This window comes from Pelodiscus sinensis, chromosome 5 (assembly GCF_052426305.1).
Source record: "Pelodiscus sinensis isolate ZL-2025 chromosome 5, ASM5242630v1, whole genome shotgun sequence".
In the NCBI taxonomy this organism is placed as follows: Eukaryota; Metazoa; Chordata; order Testudines; family Trionychidae; genus Pelodiscus; species Pelodiscus sinensis.
In genome coordinates, this window is record NC_143056.1 from 60,460,295 (window position 1) to 60,471,568 (window position 11,274).

Sequence of the window (11,274 nt, forward strand, 5' to 3'; positions counted from 1 at the left end):
CGAGCATCCCCCTGTCTGTTGACATAATACATGGTTGCAATATTGTCCATGAGGATTCTGGTAGTCGTATTTCTTATATGGACTGAAAATGTTGGCTTGCATGTCACACTGCCCTTAGCTCAAGTACGTCCATATGTAACAGCATCTCCTGTGTGGACCAGTGACCTTGGACTGTCAGGTTGTCCATATGCGCTCCTCAGCCAGTTATTTGCTTTGACGGCAGCAGGCGATAGAAGGGAATGCCCGCCATGAGGTTGTGTGGCTTGGTCCACCACTGGAGGGATTGCCACACATGTGGAGGTACTACCACCAACTTGTGGACGCTGTGTTTCACTGGAATACAAACTGTGGCCAGCCAATGTTGAAGGCAGCAAAAATGCAACCTTGCGTTTTTAACTACAGTGGTTGAAGCAGCCATGCTTCCCATGAGTTGTAAGCAAACATGAATGGGAAGCATTGGAGCATGTGTCAGGGTGTGTACAAGGTCTTGGATCACCCCGAAACGTTCAGTTGGTAAATAGGCACGTGCTGTATTTGAATCGAGCCACGCGCCTATAAAAATCAGGTCCTTTGTTGGCTCTGGTGAGAACTTTTGCGCGTTTATGAGGAGACCCAGAGATTCGAAGGTCTGAGAGGATGTTGTCACCATTTGGCATGCCTCTGCATATGTGCACCCTCTGACGAGGCAATCATCCAAGTAGGGAAAAATTGTCACTCCTACTCTGTGCAAGGGGGCAGCCACTACTGCTAGAGTTTTGGCGAAGACCTTGGGGGCACATGCCAAGCAAAGGTCAGTACCCTGTACTGAAATTGCTCTTCTCCTAGTTGGAAATGGAGAAAGTGTCTGTGTGCCACATGGATTGCGATGTGGAAGTAGCCGTCCTGCAAGTCGAGGACTGCAAACCAATCTCCCTTGTTCAATGACGGAATGATTGTATTTAAGGTCACCATCTTGAAGCGACGTTTCCAGAGGTAGCGATTTAACTTGCATAGGTCTAAAATAGGTCTCCATCCTCCTGTCTTCTTTGGGGTGAGGAAGTATCAGGAATAAAATCTCTTCCCCCAAAACTGCTTGGGCACCCTCTCTATTGCACCAATGGTGAGTAGGCGTTGGACTTCTTGTTTCAACAGTTGCTTGTGAGAGGGGTCCCTGAAAAGGGACGGGGTGGGTGGAATGGTGAGGAAGGGGATGGAGACACCACATACTACTACTTCCAGTACCCACTTGTCCGAGGTGATATTGGAAAAATGATGATGGTATGGCTTTAGCTGATGGTGAAAAGGATGGGGAGAATTGTGTTGCATGTTGAGTATGGAAGTCGTCTTGGCATCCTCAATGGGGAAGTCAAATCTGTTGTTTTGATGAAGGTTGATTGGACAAATGGTTTGGTTGAGGCCATTTGCGTTGAGGGCATTGTCAGAAGCGCTGGTTTTCTTGGGTGCATGGTTGTTGTTTATTAAACATGTAATCATACCTCCGTTGATAGGTATAATAGCATTTGTGCCTATAAGGAGGTGTGTACATTCCTAACGGATGTAGTGTGGTACGGCAGTCCTTACCCGAATGGAGAACCTCATCGGTGTTGGCAGCAAAGAGTTTGTGTTTCTCAAACGGTAGGTCTTAGCCTGAAGCTCTCGCGGGGCTCCTTCAGAGGATAACCAGGAAGACCGTCTCATGGCGACTCCCATAGCCGTGGCTCATGTGGATGTATCTGCCAAATCAATGGCCATCTGTAGTGTGGTATTACAGGAGACATATCCCTCTTGTATTATGGCCTTCAATAAGGATTACTTAGTATCCGGAAGATGTTGTAACAAATCAGCCAACTTTGAACAGTCGTCAAAGTTATGGTTTGAGAGACGGACTAAATAATTTGCAATACATAATAACAACATGTCCGAAGAGTAAATTTTTTTACCAAACATGTCCAATTTCTTATTGTCTTTATCTGGCAACGTGTTTTTATATTGAGCTGCTTTAGTTCTGCGCTGTGCCACGTCAAATACAAGCGAGTTAGGTTGAGGATGATGGAAGAGAAAATCTAAAACTTTGACAGGCACAAAGTATTTTCTATCAACCTTTTACTTGTTGGAATAACCGATGTTGGGGTCTGCCATATTTCATCCGCCACTTCCATAATCGCTTCGTCAATAGGGAGGGCAATCTTCGCTTGATGTTCTTGTTGTAGATTTTTTTAAGAGACGGTGTTGTTTAATCGGAACGTCTGCTAATTGTATCTCTTGGGCATTTGCCACTCTTTTGAACAGGTCCTGAAACTGTTTCAGGTCATCCAGTGGAGAGGTGTCACCTGGGATCATTGCCTTGTCCAGTGAAGAAGAGGAACAATCAGTTGGGGAAATGCCTAATTGAGGATCTTCTGGTTTGGACAATTGTCCTTCTGGTTCTGAATGTTCGTGATGGATGGTTGGACTTTTCGATGGAGGAGGCGAATGTAGCTGCTGTGAATGCTCGGGTAAGTATTGCACACTGGGAGATTGACAGCTGCAGGAAGATCCCCCTGTAGGTAAGTGAGACATGATCCTAGTGGGCGTGATCATAGTCAGCCCTATAGTAGTCCCCATAATATCTTTCTGAGAGTGCTGGAGCGGAGTATCGCGAAGACCGTGCACTGAGGATATAGTAGACTTGCCACAGTGACAGTCTAGGTGACCTACGATTTGGTGACCATCTGGATGAGCGAGAACGCGATGGGGAGCGTCGTGCTTCTGTATAGATGGTGCCCCTATAGGTGGGTTGCCTGTGTGCTTGATAGGCAAGAGAGACACTGTAGTCCCGGTGCCGTCGGTGCCTTGGTGGTGAAGGAAACAGTCCTGGAGAAAAGGTAGGGGAAGGAGACAATGCCTTGTAAGTTTCCTTTGATGAGGCTTTACTAGGGAGGGAAGCCTTGTCAATTTCCCTAGCAGCTGGAGAGCTCAGGGCTGAACCAGGTTGGCTCGGTGCCGAGGAGACTCCATTCGGGGGCAGAGTTGATGCTGCTGAAAATGTGTGCGCTGCCAGGGTTGCGCACAGCGCCAGTGGTGCAGAAGCGAATGCTTCAGCATTCGGTGCCAGAGGGGTTGACACTGCTGAAGCAGGCGTCGCTTGAGCAGCCGTTTCCGGTGCTGGCTTTTGCGCTGCTGACGGAGCTGATGCGGCTCGCGCTCTCGGTGCTGGTGTGGGCGACCTTTTAGCCCTGGGAGCAGCTGGATGCCGTGGGGTGGTAGCCTCAGATGGTTTCTCAGGACATCTTGCTCTGCTGGTAGGCGGGAGGGATTCCACTGGGGACGCCTTAAATTTCTTTGTAACTGTCGTCCCAGAAGAAGCTGCCCTCCGCTTGTGTTTCACGGCCCCAGAGGTGGGAATGGCATCAGGCTCCAAAGCCTTGCCAAACAATCATTTTTAGCCTCATGTCTTGGCCCTTCCTTGCTCTCGCCATAAGCTTGCAGCAATGGGTGCATTTTTGTGGGACGTGTGTCTCTCCCAAGCACCTAATGCAAGTGTCATGGCCGTCGGAAGCCAGCATGGCTTCACAGCAGGCAGAGCACTTTTTGAATCCAGGGGACGCCGGCATCCTTCAGATTAGCCGGGACAGAGAAATTGACTAATTGTTCTCTCGTCTCTGTCCATCCCTTTATTATTTATTTTTATTTATTTATTTATTTTGGTTCTGAGGCGGCTAGCCGCAACGGCTTCACTATAACTTCTGATGACATTTTTTTATATATATATTTCAAAGAGATAACTATAGAACTATAAGTAACTGACGAAAAACTCTTAACTATTTACAAATGCTGACAGGTCTGAGGAGAACGATGAAAGACAAGAGAGATAAAGGGAGCTCCGTCCGTGATCAGAGGCCAATGAGAGGAACTGAGCAGGGCTGGACCGCACGTAAAGGATCAACGGTGCGAAAGCTGCCAAAGGAAAGCCGTGTGCGCGTGGTCCAGCAAACCATAGCTCTGACAGTTCTCCAATTCGCAGCACCAGGACAGGGCCCAACACCAGCAGTGGAGCACCCATAGGGCCACTCGAAGAAGAAGCCCACCCTTCTCTGGAACCAAAGAGACAGGATACACCCCCTTCCAATATATTCCAAACAGGTATAACCTATTTGCATCTAGTTCATCTGACTCATGTCTCTCTTCCTATGTATAGTTGTATATCCTATAGATCTCTGTTACACTGCTAACTGAGCAGTCCCTTAGCTCATTTAATAGGATATCAGAAATCATTTTCTCCTGTCTTCAACAATAAAGAGCCCTTAGATAGAGACTGTACAGGGAAAAGGTCTCTAGAATATTTTAAGACCACATTGGCACTTGAAGTTGTAAAATGTATTTAAACCCTAAAAGAAACCTGTAAAGCCCCATATCTAAGGATGTATATAATTAAAATTGATGGGACTGCTCACATACTTCAGTATCTTCTGAAATGGAGCCATGATAAGGGAGACAGAACTTTTGATGGTTTTACCAAGCATTGTAAGTCCAAATTATATCATTTAACAAAATCTCTTAGAAGTATTTATCTTTCTAAAAGCTATTAAGTAAATGTAAGTGTTGAGGAGTTTTCTGGTCCATTGCCTATTGGAGAACTAAATGTGGAAAGAGAGGGCCAAACAAAGATATTATTCCAAACTGATTGTGTCCTAAGTCAGCCTTATGAGTTCACTTTCCCCAGCATGCCCACTGGAACAGCACACCATTTATTGGAGAAGATACCCAGGGCTACTTGTTAGAGCTAGGAAGGAAGCAAGACTTAGTGATCATTTTATAAGACTGAGGCAGGAGTTCCAACTTCTCCCATACCCATGCCAGAGTAGCTACATGGCTTTGGTCAAATTGATCATAGCCTGATCTTCAGGAGATATGGTGCATCAACAGTGCTCATTTAATTCAATGAGAGCTATTCAATGCCACTCTAAAATAGGCCACTTATCTCTATAAACCTCAGTTGGGAAGGCCTGACCACTTAAGAAAAAATCTACTTAAACATTTGGATTTGGATCCCCTGAAGAGCTAACTCAAGTTACTATCCTCAGATTTAGCCACTTGAGCTATGTTAGTCCGTACTGCAAAGGAAAAGTCAAGTTACACTTTAGTTATTGCACCTACGCTGAACCAAGTGAAGTGCCAGGACTTGTGAAATCATACCCCTTGGTTCATAGTGCTACTCTAATGTGAACTGCTCTTTGAGATCATTTTATGAGCATTGGGGAAGAGCATTAGGGATTCTGGTCTGTCCTTTCTGAGCACATGGGCAGAAGTTGTGAAAGTTGGACAACCCATTGCACTCCACCTCTGGTGCTGTGTTTGCAGCTTGGTTTTCAGCACGAATACCATTCAATTACACACTAAGCAAGTGCACGATGGTGGTGGAATGTGCATTTTGGAACTTTAAGGCCTCTGGAAAAAAACTATTGATCTGTGCCATACAGTTGTTATCTGCTGGCTGATGGGAAGATTAAAGACTAGGGGCTAGTGAGCTACAGGACAGTGGGGGAAAGAAAAACATGGGACATTTGATCTCACAATAAAAAAGACCTACCACGTGACATTCTTGCTCCATGAGATGTCCTCCTACATTGTTGTCCAGGGTTTTACTAAACTTCAGATCAGCATAAGCAGGATGCTGACCTAGAATGCAGCAGCATAGAACCAACACAGCTCTGCCTTTATAGACTCCCCTTCCATTGCACCCAGGTACATATTCTGAGAGACTTTGCAAGTGCTCTGGGTTTAATATCACCATAGACCATACAGCAGGGCTGTGTCTAGACTGTCAAGTTTTTCTGCAAAATCATTTGATTTTGCGGAAAAACTTGCCAGCTGTCTACACTGGCCGCTTGAATTTCCGCAAGGACACTGACAATCTCATTTAAGATCGTCAGTGTTTTTGCGGAAATACTGTACTGCTCCCATTCAGGCAAAAGCCCTCTTGCGCAAATCATTTGCGCAAGAGGGCCAGTGTAAACAGCACAGAACTATTTTCCGCAAAAAAGCCCCGATCGCGAAAATGGCGATCGGGGCTTTTTTGTGGAAAACTGCGTCTAGATTGGCCACAGACGCTTTTCCGCAAAAAGCGCTTTTGCGAAAAAGCATCCTGCCAATCTAGATGTGCTTTTCCGAAAAGCATTTTCGGAAAATCATGCCAGTGTAGACATAGCCCAGATGTATATCCAAGGCCAGTGTTGGGTTTTGTTAAGTTTTAGCTGTTTCTGAAAATGCTGTTTATTCATATGCTATGTGCATGGATTCTGAATTAAAAATATAGTAAACCATGCCAGTTTGAAAAAAAAACCCACACTGCTATGTATGTACTCCACACCTATCCCTGTCTCCATCCTCATTTCCCTGTGTTTGCTATCACTGAAGAACCCTCCCTCCACATGCACAATGCAATCCATCTTACTGAGAGGAAACTATGCTAATTTCTCTTCTGTGTCCTCCCCAGTCTGTCCTTTTATCCCTTCACCCAACAGTTCCTGATGGTCTTAGACAAGGTCCAAGAAGTGCCAAACATCTGGTTCATCTCAGCTGAGACTGCTCCAAGTCCATGCACATTGCCTGATGAGTCAAAGATGTACATGGACGCCATGCTTTGGACACTGTTAAGCATCCAGCCTCTCTCAGAACAGATCTAGGCCAAATATAGTACCCGTCTATAAAAAGGGGAATGAGGACAACTCAGGGAATTATAGTCCAGACAGTTTAACTTCAGTGCTTAGAAAGATAATGGAGTAAATAAACAGTCAGTTTGTGAGCACCTAGAAAATATTAAGGCGATAAATAACAATTAATATGGATTTGTCAAGAAAAAATGTCAAACCAATGTAATATCTTCTTTTGACTGGTAACAAGCTTTGTGAATGGCAGAGAAGTGGTAGATGTGATGTATCTGTAGCAAGCGATGCTTTGGGGGACACTACTGAGAGTACCAACTTAGGGTAAATTTCTTAGAAATGGGACTGCTTACAAACCAAGACTGAGGTTCCTCCTGTGATGGGGTGTATCAATCCCCTCACTGGGCCCAAAGGGCTCACCTCGTTGGGGAGGCCCCATCCCCACAGCCCTGCTGGGCATGCTCCAACTGGAGGCTGGCTATAAAGGCCTCGGGAGCTGTTCAGTCAGCACTGGCTGCCGTAGGGGAAGGAGGTACTGCAGGAGCTTCAGGGGAGGAAGCACAGCCAGGCCAAGTTATAGCAGTGGCTAGGCCAAGAGGGACTGTGGGAGAAACCTTTATATTTTAGATAGTAAAGGACTCACATAATCATGCCATGTCAGTCCTTTACTACAGGTTGGACCTCCCTGATCCAGCACCCTTAGGACCTGACCAGTCCCAACCGAGGGGTTTGTGGGACCAGAGAGGGGGGGGTCTCTCCCTCTCTCCCTTCATGGCCCTTGCTGAACCCCTGCCCCAGCTAGGGCTCTAGCCCAGCCCCGCTGCTGCCTATCTGGCCATGGCTCCTGTGACCAAAGCTTCCTGGCTGCCTCCATGGCCAGGGCCAGAGCTGCCTGGCCACTGCCAGGGCCAGGGCTCCCTGGCCACCATCAGAGCCAGAGCTCTGTGGCTGCTGCCAGCCCCCCATACTGCCTGGCTGTTGGAGCCAGAACTCCCAGATGCGCTGCACCACCTCCCCTTGACATGGGGCTCCCGACTGAGTCCCATCCATTACCCCACCACACTCCTGTCCTGCATTCAGACCTCCTTATTTCTGGGCTCTGTGGTCCAGGAACATCCATGGTCCAACATGTAGCTAAAATCTAAAGGGTTATTTATATTTTTTTTTAAAGCAAGAAAGGATGGAGGTTAAAATTGTTAAAGGAATCAAATACATACAATTACAAAGTTCTTGGTTCAAGCTTGTATCCGTGATAGAATAAATTGCTGGTGTAAGTCAAGTCTTTGAAGTATATCTGCTGCTTGAATGGGTCATTCAGTCTTTTGTATAGAGCTTCAGTTAGTAGCAAAGATCCTGCAGAAGTAAGAAGTAGGAATGAAGACAAAATGGAGGGGTTTTCAGGGCTTTTTATATAATCTAGCATGTGGAGGGACCCCATTGTTCTTTCTGTGGAAAAGTACAGTCACAAGATGGAGTTTGTCACATGAGCCAGCATATGGGCAAATCACCTGTGCATGCATGACTCAGTTCTTTGCAGGTAGAAGCCATTGCTTCCATGCTAGTTTGAACATTCACAGGAAAGCTCATCAGATGTGGACTAGCACATCCCAAGGCCCATTGTCAGTCAGTTGTTTCTGTTCAATTTGAATAGTGCCTTCACAATATGCTTTATTGGTGCTTCCAAGCAGCAAACATTGATATGTGCATATGGATGGCATAATCTTAACCAATGAATTATTAGCTTTTTATAGAACTCACTTGGCATACTTTCTACAAGATTTGTTGCAAACATATAACAGTGATTGTAACAATTATATTTATGTTCATATTTTATTCAGATAAAATCATAGTATCTCAACTTCAGTCAAGATTTTGATACTGTTGCACATAATAGTCTCCTAAATAAACTAGGCAAATATTGCCTAGATGAACCTACTATAAGATGGGTGCAAAATCATTTTGGAATATTGTACTAAGCATAATCAAGAGTTAGCAGTCAAGATGGAAGGACATATGGGGTATGTCTAGACTACATGCCTCTGCCAACAGAGGCATGTAAAATAGGCTACCCGACATAATCAATGAAGCAGGGATTTAAATATCCCCGGCTGAATTAAAATAAAAATGGCTTCTGCGCTGTGCCGGCTCGGCTAATTGTCGGCACAGCGCAGCAGTCAAGACGCGGATCCGTCAACAGGGGAAGCCTTTGTTGACCACTCCCTTATGCCTCATGAAATGAGGTTTACAGGAGCGGTCGACAAAAGCTTCCCCTGTCAACTAATCTGCGTCTTGACTGCTGCGCTGTGCCGACAATCAGCCGAGCCGGCACAGCGCAGCGGCCATTTTTATTTTAATGACGCCGGCATAGGGATGCGCAGCACATTTCATTAGGGCGTGCACCAAAAGTTGTTTTAAATGTAACCACTCTCCCTGGCCCCCATTAGCCACACCTCTGGAGGTAACACTCTCAGGACAAAATGGGCACACGACCAGAAGTAAAAGGTGTCATGTGATCCACCTCTAAGGACTTTTCCCACCTTCCTCCTAGCAATAGGGATTAGTTTGTCCCCCCACCAAATCCCCTGCATGCAACTATCCTGCAGTTGCCTTAACCCAATGTGTGTGACATTAACTTGGGGGCGGAGAGGCTGGGAGAAGTGTTCACTCTAAGAGTTTCCTCCCATGAGCAGAATGAATTTTGTGTTATACACCACTACTGAGTTGGCTTGTTCAGATGTGCCACTGTGGTACCCAAGTTATTAATAAATATCTTATAAACCTCTACCTTTTTCCTCTGCTGCCATGTCTCCTCCCCTTGCTCCATCAGCTCCCCTAGTGCCTGCTGCCTCCAACGTAAGAACATAAGAATGGCCATACGGGGTCAGATCAAAGGTCCATCTAGCCCAGTAGCCTGTCTGCCGACAGTGGCCAGCACCAGGTGCCCCAGAGGGAATGGACCAAAGATAATGATCAAGCGATTTTTCTTGTGCCATCCATCTCCAGCCTCTGACAAACAGAGGCCAGGGACACCATTTCTATCCCTTGGCTAATAGCCTTTTATGGACCTAACCTCCATGAAATTATCTAGCTTCTCTTTAAACTCTGTTATAGTCCTAGCCTTCACAGCCTCCTCTGGCAAGGAGTTCCACAGGTTGACTATGCGCTGTGTGAAGAAGAACTTCCACTTATTAGTTTTAAGCCTGCTACCCATTAATTTCATTTGGTGTCCTCTAGTTCTTATATTATGGGAACTAATGAATAACTTTATTCACCCTCTCCACACCACTCATGATTTTATAGACCTCTATCATATCCCCCCTCAGTCTCCTCTTTTCTAAACTGAAAAGTCCCAGTCGCTTTAGCCTCTCCTTATATGGGACCTGTTCCAAACCCCTAATCATTTTAGTTGCCCTTCTCTGAACCCTTTTCATGGCCAAAATGTATTTTTTTAGGTGAGGAGACCACATCTGTACACAATACTCACAATGTGGCATACATAGTTTTATACAGAGGCAGTAAGATATTCTGTGTCTTATTTTCTATCCCTTTCTTAATGATTCTTAGCATCCTATTTGCCTTTTTGACTGCTGCTACATACTGTGTGGCCGTTTTCAGAGAACTAGCCACAAGAACTCCAAGTTCTCTTTCCTGATTTGTCATAGCCAAATTAGCCCCCATCCTCCTCCTCTGCTGTCCTGACTCCTGCCCGTCTCACTGCCCTCAGCCTTTCTGAGACCTGCCCCCCTCCACCAGCCCTTCTCTCCGCCCTGTGCCCACTCCTCCAGTAGCCCCACTCTGATCATGTAAACTACTCCTCCTCATCCCATCTCTTAACACCTCCCCTACACACCTGCCCTGCCTCTCTCCTCCAGTGCTGGTCCCTCCCCTGCAGGTGTCTGCCCTTCTGCTTCACCCCCAGAATCCCCTGGCACCTGCATCTTCCCTTAGTCCTGCACCTTCCTAGTGCCTCCCCCTTCCCTCGCTGCTTCTGCCCCTTTTCCCTAATGTCTGTCCCCTCACCACCCTCTGCCCCCGTTCCCCTCATGCCCCTGTGCCCTCACATATGACTTGCTCTATCCCCACTTTCCTCATACCCACCTCTTCTTTCAAGCCTTCTCCCAGCACCTCTCCCTCCCTCATCTAGCCCCCAATGCCCTTACCCTCTCCTCTACCAGCATCACCCTGTCCCCCCTCTCACTGACGCCTCCCCTCCTGCCCTTTTCCTCATTGTCTGCACTTGGCCCCCCTGGCATTTGTCTCTCCTGAACCCTGTCCCTTGGTGCCTTCCCCTTTCTTCTCCTGCCCTGCTCCCCTCAGCACAAGCCCCTTCCTTCCTATTCTTCCCCTCTCCCCCCCCCCAACCTTCTGCCTTCCAGTTTGCGGGGCTGGAGTCTGCGGGGCTGCTCCAGCTGCTAGCCCAGGGCCAGACAAAAGGTCTCCAAGAGACACGAGACTGTAGTAACCACAGAGCCCCAATGCTCTGAGCAGGACCTGCCCCTCCCCCGGCTAGCTACACCGCCCCTCCCAGGCAACCCCACTCGTATTTTCCCTGGGTGGGCTGTGAGCAGCGGGCCCTCACCATGTGGGCCAGCAGCCCAGCTCGGGGCCGAGCCCAGCAGGCACGGAGCGGCCGCTGCAGCCCTGCCCAGCC

The 11,274-nt window shown here is 47.1% G+C and overlaps 1 long non-coding RNA gene across 1 annotated transcript in view; it reads right to left on the minus strand.

Annotated features, from left to right (window-relative positions):
• Positions 1-10,801, minus strand: part of LOC106732083 (uncharacterized) — a 469,210-nt gene extending 458,409 nt beyond the window's left edge. Inside the window, exons 1-2 of the long non-coding RNA XR_016349643.1 lie at positions 9,409-10,801; positions 7,841-7,976 (exon numbers count right to left, since the gene is read on the minus strand). This is a non-coding gene — a long non-coding RNA (uncharacterized LOC106732083). The remainder of the gene's footprint in view (positions 1-7,840; positions 7,977-9,408) is intronic.
• Positions 10,802-11,274: the final 473 nt, after the last annotated feature.